Consider the following 14,529-nt stretch of genomic DNA (forward strand, 5'->3'; position numbering starts at 1 on the left):
GGCAAGTTTCATAGAGTCTAAGAGTGAATGGAACCTTGTTATGGATTCTGATGAGGTATACTAGAGTTAACCAATGAATTCTACTAAGTTGAATGAGGATCCTAGGGCTAAGGTTGATTCATGTACGCATAAGAAATTTAGTGGCGTTAGCGGTTACGATAACGGTTAAATCTCGAAGGTTGAAGGATCGAATGATAAAATGACTAGTTAAGTCCCTTGGGGTATGGTTATGAGTTGATCTTCTAGGGAATGAGTCTCGTGATGTGCTAGGTATTAAGGCTCAAGTCGAGATTTAATTGGAATGGTGACTAAGTAGAAGATTGATTTCATGGTACTATATGGGATTTAGAGGAAAAGATCAAGGAATAATATCCGGAACTTTTTACTGACCCTTAAGTTTCGAGGTCGAAACTTTCTTTTTGGAGGGTAGTAATGTAAGGCCCAAGTTTTTAAGCTTGTGTCAAGTAAATAGAATCCTATTCACGATTAGGGTTGATGTATCGTGAAGGGAAACCTGAACTAGAGTTTACCAAATGAAATAAATATATGAAGGAGAAAGTTCAGGAAAAGTCTGAGGATTGTATCGAAGTCGATTTAGGTTATAGCACGACTAATATTCGCTATAAAAACCTAGGACAAGAATCTTAGGAAATAACACTATGTTCCACCCTTGGAACACTGTAGGATTTTAGTCCAAAAATCTTCAGAGAAATGTTAGAACTTCTCTTTTTCCATATATCAAAATCGTTTCGAGACGAAACTCTAGGATCTACGAACGTCCGATTCCAATCATCGGAAGTTTGCCGAAACCGAATCCCTGGTATTTCAAAACCCTAGAATCAACCGACAATGAAGACTTTTTCTATTCAGAGCTTCAAATGAAGATTCTACACGTGTACACCCATTTCTCTTGATGATTTCAATCTTTCTTCAGAAGGAAGTTTTCCATTCCGACATTCGATGCGAAAAGCAACTTATCGGGTAAAATAGTTTTACACCGACTATGCATTAGTTGCAAAAAATACAAGGAGACATCATTTTAGTTTTGGAATTCTTTCGCCAAAACCTATCTTAGAATTCACGGAGAATGACGCCGGAAAAATCAGATTCGCGAAACTTTCATTTTTCCCGCGAATTTCCATCTTCTATATATAGCAAACAAGTGAGAAAAAAACACAAAACTCCTCCATTTTCTCTCCTCAAGGCCGCGAGCTTCACCAAGGAAGAAGGAAGAAGAATTTTCTTCATTACTTGCTTGATCGTTGATCCGTTAGTTGCTGCTTCAAGGTTTCGAGGTATAGTCGCTAATCCTTACCTCTGATCGCTTTTTCCATAGCTTTTCTGTAGACTTTTCTGAGCTGATAGTTTATGGGTTTTTGCAAAACTATCCTGAATCTTTCATTTCTGATTCTAAACCTCTTCTTTATGTGCCCAAGATCACTTCTGCCGGATTAGATTTTCCGTTATGTCGCCGGAATTCCGTCGGAATCAAATTTAGCCTAAAATACCCATTTTTGGAGTTTTTGAGGTAAGGCTTCAACCTTTAGGCTAAAAACTATCGCCTTAGCTTAGTGCTAGTAGGATTAGTTGTTATAAACGTCGTTGGTGACGTCCCTGCAAAATTTGGTTTTTGGGATTTCAGTTTTGAAATTTCTAAGTTAAAAATCATGACCAAAATACCCCTGCGACAGTTTTTGATCCGATAATTTTTCCGAGTTCAGAATACCCTTAGTTACGGCTAATGATAGCATAGGAACCAAGTTTGATCGAAGAAAAATCGAGTCTCCTAATTACCTAAAGTGGCCGAGCCTATAGGGGGAGGAGGAGGAAAATTTCCTTTTCCGAAAACTTGTCTTTCGCGCTAGATTATCGTACCTTAGAGTATAGATTACTTCGTGTAACCTTAGTGATGTATTGATAGCTTAGTTTCCGATAGATTCTGATAGTATTTATGTGGTTTTGCTCTAAAGGTGATTTTGATGAATTTCCAGCGGAGCAAGGCTTTGATTGTGAAGGAACTTTAGGAGATAACTCTGGAGAACCTACAGGTGAGGGCTTCTCACTGAATCTCTAGTTAATGCTTAGGGTCGATGTTTTCGACATTGTTTACTGTTTATGCACTGGATTGTGTGTGATTGGAAAATGTTTTCTGAGGCTTCGGCTGACAATGTAGATGATTCATCTACTGAATGTTTTTGAGATTGACTTACATGCTATGTGCTATGTGGGTAATCTAGGATGTGTGGTGCATGCCTTATATGCTAAGTGCTATGTGATTATTGCTTAATATGTTGATATATGACATGTTGATTGGTTGTGCTGAGTATTTATGCTTTTGCAATGAGATCTGAGATTCTGAATGGCGAGAATAGCGGGCAGGTCATGCCGATTTTATTTTGAGAGTTTTGAGAAAGTGTGATAGGACGAATGAGATTCGGACCTTGTCGTGGTGTTGTATGGATCGAGACATTCTCTGGTGTCAGTTGGGGATTAGGAGATCCCGAGAACTTATAAGATTTTGCGATAAGACTAAAAGGATATTATTTTGAAAAGAAAACTCATAAGACATTAAACAACCTTTAAACCTTCATTTAATGATAATAAACTCGAAATGAAGCTTTGGATGCAAATCTTAGTTGGAAAACGAGAAGTGTCGTCGGATCCTAGTGTTGAAAAAGTTGAGAGGCGTTGAGTATGTGTTGTTGTTGTGCTGTTGGAGCCGCGTTTGTTGTTGTGCTGTTGGAGCAGCTATGTTGTTGGGCTATCCTGGGGATAAGTCCGGGGAATTGATAGTTCCCGAGTATGTGGATACTCTGTGCTCGTTGAGCAGTTGCGACCATAGGATTGAGATGAGTCGGATGATTTGGAGATCATCGTGGGTTATGTGTTGTTGTTGAGAAGTGTCTTTTGTCGCAGAATCGACTTTACCTTAGGGTAAGCTTTTAGAGACTTTGATTTACCTAGAACATGTAAGACCCAAGTTTTTAAGCTTATGCTTAGTGAATAAAATCTTATTCACGATTAGGGTTGATGTATTGTGAAAGGAAACCGGAACAAGAGTTTGTCAAATGAAATAAATTTATGAAGGAGAAAGTTCAGGAAAAGTCAAAGGATCGTATCGAAGTCGATAAAAGTTATAGCATGATCGTTATACGCTTAAACCTAGGTCAGAAACCCTAGTATATAGCTAGTTTTCACTTATAGGCCGATGGAAGTTAATTCCAAAAATCTTCAGAGAAATTTTAGAACTTCTCTTTTTCCATATATCACAATCGTTTCGAGGCGAAACTCTAGGATCTACGAACGTCCGATTCCAATCATCGGAAGTTTGCCGAAACCGAATACCTGGTATTTCAAAACCCTAGAATTTCTCGACGATGAAGACTTTTTCTATTCAGAGCTTCAAATGAATATTCTACACGCGTACACCCATTTCTCTTGATGATTTCAATCTTTCTTCAGAAGGAAGTTTTCCATTCCGACATTCGATGCAAAAAGCAACTTATCGGGTAAAATAGTTTTATACCGATTATGCATTAGTCACTAAAAATACAAGGAGACCTCATTTTAGTTTTGGAATTCTTTCGCCAAAACCTATCTTAGAATTCATGGAGAATGAAGCCAAAAAAATCAGATTCGCGAAACTTTCATTTTACCGCGTTTGCCAACCTCTATATATAGCCAAGAAATGAGAAAAAAACAAATATCTTACCCATTTTCACCAAGGAGGCCGCGAGTTTGAGAGGAGAGGAGGAAGAAGAGCTTTTGTTCGATTCTTGCGTGATCGTCGATCAATCAGTTGCTACTTCAAGGTTTCGAGGTATAGTCGCTAATCCTTACCTCTGATCGCTTTTTCCATAGCTTTTCTGTAGACTTTTCTGAGCTGATAGTTTATGGGTTTTTGCAAAACTATCCCGAATCTTTCATTTCTGATTCTAAACCTCTTCTTTATGTGCCCAAGATCACTTCTGCCGGATTAGATTTTCCGTTATGTCGCCGGAATTCCGTCGGAATCAATTTGAGCCTAAAATACCCATTTTTGGAGTTTTTGGAGTAAAGCTTCAACCTTTAGGCTGAAAACTATCGCCTTAGCTTAGTGCTAGTAGGATTAGTTGTCATAAACGTCGTTGGTGACGTCCCTGCAAAATTTTATTTTTGGGATTTCAGTTTTGAAAAATCCTAAGTTAAAAATCATGACCAAAATACCCCTGCGACAGTTTTTGATCCGATAATTTTTCCGAGTTCAGAATACCCTTAGTTACGGCTTATGAAAGCATAGGAACCAAGTTTGATCGAAGAAAAACCGAGCCCCATAATTGCACAAAGTGGCCGAGCCCTATTAGGGGGGAAGAGGAAAATTTCCTTTTCCGAAAACTTGTCTTTCGCGCTAGATTATCGTACCTTAGAGTATAGATTACTTCGAGTAACCTTAGTAAGTATCGATAGCTTAGTTTTCGATAGACTCTGATAGTATTTCTGTGGTTTTGCTCTAAAGGTGATTTTGAGGAATTCCCAGAGGAGCAAGCCTTTGATTGTGAACCAGTGTTAGGAGATCGTCCTGGAGAATCTACAGGTGAGGGCTTCTCACTGAATCTCTAGTTAATGCTTAGGGTCGATGTTTCGACATTGTTTACTGTTTATGCACTGGAATTGCGTGTGATTGGAAAATGTTTTCTGAGGCTTCGGCTGACAATGTAGATGATTCATCTACTGAATGTTTTTGAGATTGTCTTACATGCTATGTGCTATGTGGGTAATCTAGGATGTGTGGTGCATGCTTTATATGCTAAGTGCTAAGTGTTTATGATGCGATTTATTGATATATGACATGTTGTTGATTGTGATGATTTAAATATGCTCTGTACTGGAATCTGAGATTCTGAATGGTGAGAATAGCGGGCAGGTCATGCCAATTTTATTTTGAGAGTTTTGAGAAAGTTTGATAGGACGAACGAGGTTCGGGCCTTAATTTTGTTTAGTGGATCTAGACATCCTCTGGAAGCGACTTGGGATTGGGAGATCCTGAAAATGTATAAGACTTGCGATAAGACAAAATGGAATCTATTTTATAAAGAAAATTAATAAGACCTTAAATAACCTCAAAATCTTTAAGTAATGATAACAACTTCGAAGGAAGGCATTGGAAGTCAAATCATAGTTTTGGAAAAACGAGGAGTGTCGTCGGATCCAAGTGTTGAGTTTGTTGTTGTGCTGTTGGAGCAGCGTTTGTTGTTGTGCTGTTGGAGCAGCGTTTGTTGTTGTGCTGTTGGAGCAGCGTTTATTGTTGTGCTGTTGGAGCAGCGTTTGTTATTGTGCTGTTGGAGCAACGTTTGTTGTGGTGCTGTTGGAGCAGCTATGTGTCGTTATGAAGTGTGTCTTTTGGTCGCAGAATCGACTTTACCTTAGGGTAAGCTTTTAGAGACTTTAACTTCCCTAGAACACGTGGCGACGTGTCGAGTGTGGACGGAGACGTTGTTTGACTAATCATTTTGCATACATGCAACATTAATGGGGTATTAACACAGGACGTACTCTGGACCTCGTCGGTTTCCAAAATGGTCATAAGACCCGGAATGCCGTGAAAGAGCGTTTATAGACGTCTCTTGTAGCAGACCGAAATGGCAGACCTACGGGTTTACTGCTGATCTGGCTACCTTTGTGTGGTGTAAGAGGCACGCGGGCCGAAATGGTTCCACCGTGGCTGGTGTTAGGGCTGATCCGTTTGATGTCCATCCCTTTCCGGAATGCATGTGGTTAACTGGGTTAACCTGCATATCATTTCATGCAACATGCATACTGACTTAGTGATGAGTGTGTTTGATACTTGTTAATTCTATTTGAGGCATGTTAACTGTGATTTATCGTCGTTTATATTCATCATGAGATATGCAACCCTAGGATGTTATCCCTAGCTAAAAGCCTAAGTGGCTATCCTATTATCTGTATCTATCCTTGCTATTATTTACATAATTCTTTGGAGTTGACCCTCGCGTCTTCTGTGTGTGCTTTGGCGAACAAACGCCCTTTGTCAGATGCCTTTGGCGGACTAGTTCACGACGGTTCACCCTTCGGGGGAAACTAGAGTTGGGATGCTGGAACAGGAGCGCATCGCGATAGCGAGCGGATGACGGGGGATGTACCTAGACTTAGTCGTTCTGGATTCAGATTCGGACCACGATCACACTAGCATGTAGGATTGAGTGTTAGTGTGAGCTCCTCGAGATGGGATTAGTGTAGGAGTAGAGTCTTAGCTCTGAACATCATTTGTTTCATTCGGGACAGGGTAGTTTCCCACCTATAGCTTTTTGTGTGGTTTCGTTACGGGAATCACAGAGAGTTGGTTGGACTTAGGAAGTCTTGTTTCAGGCCGATGGGCCAGCTTATTCTCATTTTGAGGGATAGTGTTGCGGACACTTAACCTTTTCATTTGGTTTGTATATATTGCCTACGGGCGTTGCACTTTTCTTTCCGTCACTGGAGGTTACTCGTGACGAGGTTGTTACTTACAGCGGGGGCTGTTTATATACTGTATATTAGTTCTATTGCTTTTCGCTTTTGGGTTTTATCTATTTCAGTCTTGTCTTAGTTATTATCAAAAAAAAAAAATATTCACGTTTTTCCGCATTAAGTTTACTTTTGGTTAGTAAAGTGACGCCACCGAAATCGGGGTGTTACATTGTGGTATCAGAGCACGGTCGAGTCTTTCGGGAGTTGTTGGGGAATAGGTCTTCTGTGCTAGGTTGTGTGACTCTGCAAAGAGTGAAAATTGATTGTCTGCAAGCGATTTTTCGCTTAAAAATTGATTGAAGTTATTGCTTAATCATATTGTATAGTTATGGAAATGCTATCTTATGATGAGTACTAACTGTTTGTTTGACTAAGCGTAGGATGGTTAGCCCTGACCGTATGGCGAAGGCAATAGCTACCATGATTGAGGCAATGATGAATCAGGCTGCTGAGGACGCTTACAGACGCGCTGAGGAGGCGGCACGTGAGCAACCTCAACCGCTAATCGAGGCGTCCAAGTACCAGCAAAGCAGGTTGGACCGAGCTAGAACTGGAGGACCAGTGAGGTCAGGTTCTCAGGAGTACCGTCAGTTGGGGCCGTATCAGCATCCGAAGGGGAAGGGTTTTACCCCAAGATCTTTTAAGTCTTCGACTACTGCCACTCCAGGGGCAGGAAGCCAATCAGCACATCCTGAGGTGACATGTTTCAGGTGTGGAAATAATGGACACTATGCTAAGGCATGTCTGGACCAAGGGCCTCGATGTTTCAATTGCAACCAGATAGGGCATTTGGCTGTGAACGGTAAGACGTTTCAGGCGGGACCGTCTGACAAGAAGATGAAGGGCAAGTTTCCTGCCATAGCTGGAGGTGCAAGGAAACAAGTGTCATGTTTCAGATGTGGGGAGCCGGGGCATTATGCTAATGCTTGTCCCGACAAGAGGCTCAAATGCTTTAATTGTGACAGAATGGGGCACACTGCCGGTCAGTGCAGAGCACCCAAGACGGAGCCAACCGTGAACACTGCTCGTGGAAAGCGTCCTGCGACTAAAGCAAGAGTTTACACCATGGACGGTGAGAGAGCTGAGGAGTTTGCCAGAGGAGAGCACAAGAACGATGGTAACTTTCTAACCATTCTTTCTTATTCTAGTATAATATGTTCCATTACTCTCGTAGCGTGTGCAAAGCACACCTAACTTACTTATACTGTCTAAGCTTTGACCTTATAGTTATTACGCCTATTAATACCTTATTTGACCGTAGCTCGTATTTTAGCTATAGAAGTTATACGAGGTTTAGAATGACACGCTAAGCCTAGAAAGTAGTCTTCTACCGATGTGTTTAAAAGGAAGCTAGAAGCTGAAGAATGAATCTCATAGAGATTTCTTATGGATAGTATACGTATGATGTTGAGGGCGTGTAGTTCCGTAGCGGAATCGTTGAGGATGTGATGTCAGGATATTGTGATTACTGGATGATAGGAACTCATTGACTGCTCCAGTGGGTTTTTCTAGATTTTCACCTTCGATGTATTAGGCCTGATCAACTTAATATTGAGGGGGTGATATTCGGAATCACAGCTGGTAATGGACTTTGATAGAAGGTTATGTAAGATGAACTTGAATTGATCGAGGATTAGTCGGATTTGAGAGGAAAGCCCGTGTTAAGTAATTGATTTTCTTAGGGAAGGAGTTATGATTTTAAGAAATGAATATTCATTTAAGAAGTGTTGGAGAGTTAAGGGATATTAGAGGCCCAAACTTAGTGAAGGTTTAGATTTTAAGCCAATTGATTTTACCCCAAACGCGGGAGACAGGAAGTCTTGTTAGTTTTGATCAAGAGACCAAGTATTGGATTGGTTGGAGGATCGGATGATAAAATGACTAGTTATGACCTTTGAGGTACAGTTATGAATTGATTTTCTAGAGGATAAGACTCGATTTATGCAAAGCGTTAGAGATTTCAGTAAGTTTGAGTTGGTTTGAGTGAGGAAGGTTTTGAGGACGAAGACGATAATAATGAATTGTTAGATATTAAGATGAAGGTTCGCTTATAAGTTGTTGATAAGTTAATGTTAAAGGGAATGAGTCTTGTGATGCCCGAGGTAGTAAGTGTAAGACCCGGATTTTCGGAACTAGTTAATTTCCGACTCACGCGTGGAATCAGTGTAAGCGTGACAGGAGTTTGATATTTGAGAAAGATTAATGAAAAAGAAAGTTCAGGAATTGCTCGAGGAATGTGGCGTTGTTTCTTTCGGAGCTAGTGCGAGTCGTCTGCACACCTGCCTTATGGCGAGCGTGTCCAGAATAGGCTATTTCGCTCTTAAAGCAACGTTTTGAGTGAGATTTCGAACTCTCGGAAAATTTAAAGATTCTCTTTATTTTTCCACCGACCAGCGTTTCATTTCGGAACTCTGGACTGTACGCACGATAGGTTTCACTTTTCGGATGTCCGCCGACGCTAATTTCTTTGCTTCGAAACCCTATTTTCGAGCAATGGATGAAGACTTTTTCTATTCGGGACTTCTAACGAAGATTCCGTCCGCGATGCCAAACTTGTTTCGACATTTCCAATCTTTCTTCTGTTGGAAGTTTTGTCGTCTGAGCATCACAGCAAAAAGTAGTTTTTCGGGACAGACTAACTTACACCGCTTTTGGCGTTTTGGATATCGTTTTTCCTAAATCTTAGATATTTGTTTTGAGTTCTGGAATTCTGACGCCAGAATCTCTCTTAGAATTCCTTGGTGAACGTGCTGCAAAAATCGGAATCGCGAAATTTTCATTTTCCCGGGATTTCGCCCGCCTATAAATAGGCGAAAAAGCAAAATATCTTTCATTTTCCTCCATTAGTGGCCCAAATTCGTGGAGAGCAAGGGGGGAGGAGATTTTCGCGAAAACTTGACCAATCTTCGTGCAGTTCGTCCCTACTTCTAGGTATCGAGTTGAGGGAACTTTGGAAGACTCAGAGCAATTGTTTGAGGAGAACTTTGTTTGCGAAGCTGGAACAGCTCGAGGTTAGGGCAACTTACATATATATTAGCTATGATTTCATAATAGGCGTCGATAAATTCGACTTATGCTTTGCTATGATATTGATTATGATGATGGTTTATTGTTATGAATGTTTTCATAACTTATGATGTTGATGTTGTGTTGGATTGAGCGTTTTGACGCGACTTCGGAGTGGAGATTCATTGATCTGGTGATCTTTGACATTTCGGGTTGGATGAACAACCCTAGGCAAGTCCAAACGAGGGGTTTGAGGCTTAGCCATTTGTTGGGATTCGTTTGAATACTTAGACTTTCCCCGGGAAACTTCTTTTGGAGGGTTTTTGGAAAACTTAGAATGATTAGAATTTCGAAAACTAGAGACTCTGGGAGACTTAGACTTTGAGAAGTAAACTCATAACTTGACTAATTCAATTCGAAACGTTTTTACTAAACGAATAATCATAGGAGAACTAAAGGGGAAAATATTTACGAAAGACGGGGAAAAGTCGGCTTTTGTTGTGGGTTTGGAGAGTTTTGGAATTGGGGAAAGCCACTAAGGTGAGCTATGGTGATGATTGAAAGTCACCGAGTACTCTAGTACTCTTGGGAGTGTTGTTCGAGTCGTGCTGTATTGACCGGCACAGACTCTGGGCTTTGTTTGTGGGTTTTGTGGTGGGAGTTGTGTTGTATTGACCGACACTAACTCATGGTTTTGTTGGGGTTGGGTTGTGAGCTAAACACTTCCGTGGTAAGGGCGATTCGTTGTTTGGCTAACCATATTGCATCAATCGGGTGAATAACGGGAATGGTTCACCTGTGCATATCATATGGTGAATAACGGGAATGGTTCACCAAGGATGAATAACGGGAATGGTTCATCCAGGATGGATAACGGGAATGGTCCATCCATAGTGAAGAACGGGAAGCTTCACTGAGGCGTGAGACTTCGTGAAAGCATGGAACTTCACTGAAGCGTGAGACTTCGTGAAAGTGAGTAAGCTTCACTGAGGCGTGAGACTTCGTGAAAGCAGAAACTTCACTGAGGCGGGAGACCTCGTGGAGACGGGAACCTTCGCTGAAACGGGAGACTTTGCGGAGGCGTACACCTTTGCTGAAGCGGGAGACTTTGCGGAGGCGTGCAACTTCACTGAAGCGTGAGACTTCGTGAAGGCGCGAAACTTCACTGAAGCGTGAGACTTCGTGAATGTGTGAGATTTCACTGAAGCGTGAGACTTTGTGAAAGCGTAAGACCCCATTGAAGCGTGAGACTTCATGGAAGCGTGAGATTTCATCGTCGTTTACCCTAGGGCAACGACAGGGAACATTGGTTTAGTTGGATACGTGTGTGTTGGGAGGACGATACATTGTTTGACTAACCTTATCACCTAACTTCATATGTTGAGATTATGATGATTTGATGTTGATGAACATCGTTAGGTATTAATGATTGAACTGTGTAGGAGATTCGAGAACATGCTATGTATATACCTTAGAGTAGGCAATACATAACTTATATGTATATATATACAACATATGTATATATCCCCTTTATCACAAGTTGATTGTATATCTATTGTATTCTGTAAGTTGACCCTAGCGCCTTGGCTTTGTTTGTATGTTTGTGTTTGGGCGGTCGGCCTGCTGCCAGGCGTCTGTCAGCCGGTTCGTGATGATGCGTTGTGCGGGAAAGACCCGGAGCGGAACAACTATTACTGAAGCTTTCGACGAGGACCCGGACTTCATGCCTGATCGAGGGAGGGTCGATGATAGTAGTGTGGGGTATGGGTGGTTAGAGTCTTTTGGAGTTGGTTGTTACTGTAATAGCTCTGATTCGTTTTGCTTTTGGGACAGGGTAGGTTCCCGATGCATGGCTTTTATGGTGGTTCTCTTACGGAGGGATCACAGTGAGTCAGTCGGACCATAGGGGTCTTTGCTTAGGCCATTTTGAGGCCGACTTTCTCCTAGTGGTTTGTAATTATACTTTTTCTCACTCACACTTCTGGATCTGTAAATATTTGCCTACGGGCACACTACTTTGGAGTCACTGCGAGTGTGTGGGGCGTGGAAGTGCAGCTGAGGCTGTACATGTTTATATTTGATGTATATTGGTTAGTTTAGTAGTTGTGTTTTGTCTTTACTTCTTTATCGTTTTGATTTAAAGGAATCAATCGAAAAAAATTACCTGTTTTCCGCGTAAAGATTATTTTTGGTTACTAAAGTGACACCTGGAAATCGGGGTGTTACAGTAAGACTCAAGTTGAGCATTCAATCCGGAGCATAGAGATGTACCGAGTTTCTAATCAGTATTTTGGACGAACAAAAGCAAAGGAGCAAGTGGTTAAGGTTGTGCGATTGCACGAATGCCAACAAATACTATTTCCAACGGAGACCCGACGCAAGTGGTCAAACCGGATAACAGAGAGTTAGAAGACGATATGTCTTTTGAGACGCCGTCGGTCAGCATTGGGACTAGAAGAGTGAAACAATCGAAGGGAAAGCAGAGTGCTTTAGTGAAAGTTATTTGGAACAAAGACACGGACGGTGCTATATGGGTATTAGAGGAAAAGATCAAGGAATAATATCCAGAACTTTTTACTGACCCTTAAGTTTCGAGGACGAAACTTTCTTTTTGGAGGGTAGTAATGTAAGACCCAAGTTTTTAAGCTTATGCTTAGTGAATAAAATCTTATTCACGATTAGGGTTGATGTATTGTGAAAGGAAACCGGAACAAGAGTTTGTCAAATGAAATAAATTTATGAAGGAGAAAGTTCAGGAAAAGTCAAAGAATCGTATCGAAGTCGATAAAAGTTATAGCACGATCGTTATACGCTTAAACCTAGGTCAGAAACCCTAGTATATAGCTAGTTTTCACTTATAGGCCGATGGAAGTTAATTCCAAAAATCTTCAGAGAAATGTTAGAACTTCTCTTTTTCCATATATCACTATCGTTTCGAGGCGAAACTCTAGGATCTACGAACGTCCGATTCCAATCATCGGAAGTTTGCCGAAACCGAATCCCTGGTATTTCAAAACCCTAGAATTTCTCGACGATGAAGACTTTTTCTATTCAGAGCTTCAAATGAATATTCTACACGCGTACACCCATTTCTCTTGATGATTTCAATCTTTCTTCAGAAGGAAGTTTTCCATTCCGACATTCGATGCAAAAAGCAACTTATCGGGTAAAATAGTTTTATACCGATTATGCATTAGTCACTAAAAATACAAGGAGACCTCATTTTAGTTTTGGAATTCTTTCGCCAAAACCTATCTTAGAATTCATGGAGAATGAAGCCAAAAAAATCAGATTCGCGAAACTTTCATTTTACCGCGTTTTGCCAACCTCTATATATAGCCAAGAAATGAGAAAAAAACAAATATCTTACCCATTTTCACCAAGGAGGCCGCGAGTTTGAGAGGAGAGGAGGAAGAAGAGCTTTTGTTCGATTCTTGCGTGATCGTCGATCAATCAGTTGCTACTTCAAGGTTTCGAGGTATAGTCGCTAATCCTTACCTCTGATCGCTTTTTCCATAGCTTTTCTGTAGACTTTTCTGAGCTGATAGTTTATGGGTTTTTGCAAAACTATCCCGAATCTTTCATTTCTGATTCTAAACCTCTTCTTTATGTGCCCAAGATCACTTCTGCCGGATTAGATTTTCCGTTATGTCGCCGGAATTCCGTCGGAATCAATTTGAGCCTAAAATACCCATTTTTGGAGTTTTTGGAGTAAAGCTTCAACCTTTAGGCTGAAAACTATCGCCTTAGCTTAGTGCTAGTAGGATTAGTTGTCATAAACGTCGTTGGTGACGTCCCTGCAAAATTTTATTTTTGGGATTTCAGTTTTGAAAAATCCTAAGTTAAAAATCATGACCAAAATACCCCTGCGACAGTTTTTGATCCGATAATTTTTCCGAGTTCAGAATACCCTTAGTTACGGCTTATGAAAGCATAGGAACCAAGTTTGATCGAAGAAAAACCGAGCCCCATAATTGCACAAAGTGGCCGAGCCCTATTAGGGGGGAAGAGGAAAATTTCCTTTTCCGAAAACTTGTCTTTCGCGCTAGATTATCGTACCTTAGAGTATAGATTACTTCGAGTAACCTTAGTAAGTATCGATAGCTTAGTTTTCGATAGACTCTGATAGTATTTCTGTGGTTTTGCTCTAAAGGTGATTTTGAGGAATTCCCAGAGGAGCAAGCCTTTGATTGTGAACCAGTGTTAGGAGATCGTCCTGGAGAATCTACAGGTGAGGGCTTCTCACTGAATCTCTAGTTAATGCTTAGGGTCGATGTTTCGACATTGTTTACTGTTTATGCACTGGAATTGCGTGTGATTGGAAAATGTTTTCTGAGGCTTCGGCTGACAATGTAGATGATTCATCTACTGAATGTTTTTGAGATTGTCTTACATGCTATGTGCTATGTGGGTAATCTAGGATGTGTAGTGCATGCTTTATATGCTAAGTGCTAAGTGTTTATGATGCGATTTATTGATATATGACATGTTGTTGATTGTGATGATTTAAATATGCTCTGTACTGGAATCTGAGATTCTGAATGGTGAGAATAGCGGGCAGGTCATGCCGATTTTATTTTGAGAGTTTTGAGAAAGTTTGATAGGACGAACGAGGTTCGGGCCTTAATTTTGTTTAGTGGATCGAGACATCCTCTGGAAGCGACTTGGGATTGGGAGATCCTGAAAATGTATAAGACTTGCGATAAGACAAAATGGAATCTATTTTATAAAGAAAATTCATAAGACCTTAAATAACCTCAAAATCTTTAAGTAATGATAACAACCTCGAAGGAAGGCATTGGAAGTCAAATCATAGTTTTGGAAAAACGAGGAGTGTCGTCGGATCCAAGTGTTGAGTTTGTTGTTGTGCTGTTGGAGCAGCGTTTGTTGTTGTGCTGTTGGAGCAGCGTTTATTGTTGTGCTGTTGGAGCAGCGTTTGTTATTGTGCTGTTGGAGCAGCGTTTGTTGTGGTGCTGTTGGAGCAGCTATGTGTCGTTATGAAGTGTGTCTTTTGGT

The sequence above is a fragment of the Lotus japonicus genome, chromosome 1, assembly GCF_012489685.1.
Source record: "Lotus japonicus ecotype B-129 chromosome 1, LjGifu_v1.2".
Classification (NCBI taxonomy): Eukaryota; Viridiplantae; Streptophyta; class Magnoliopsida; order Fabales; family Fabaceae; genus Lotus; species Lotus japonicus.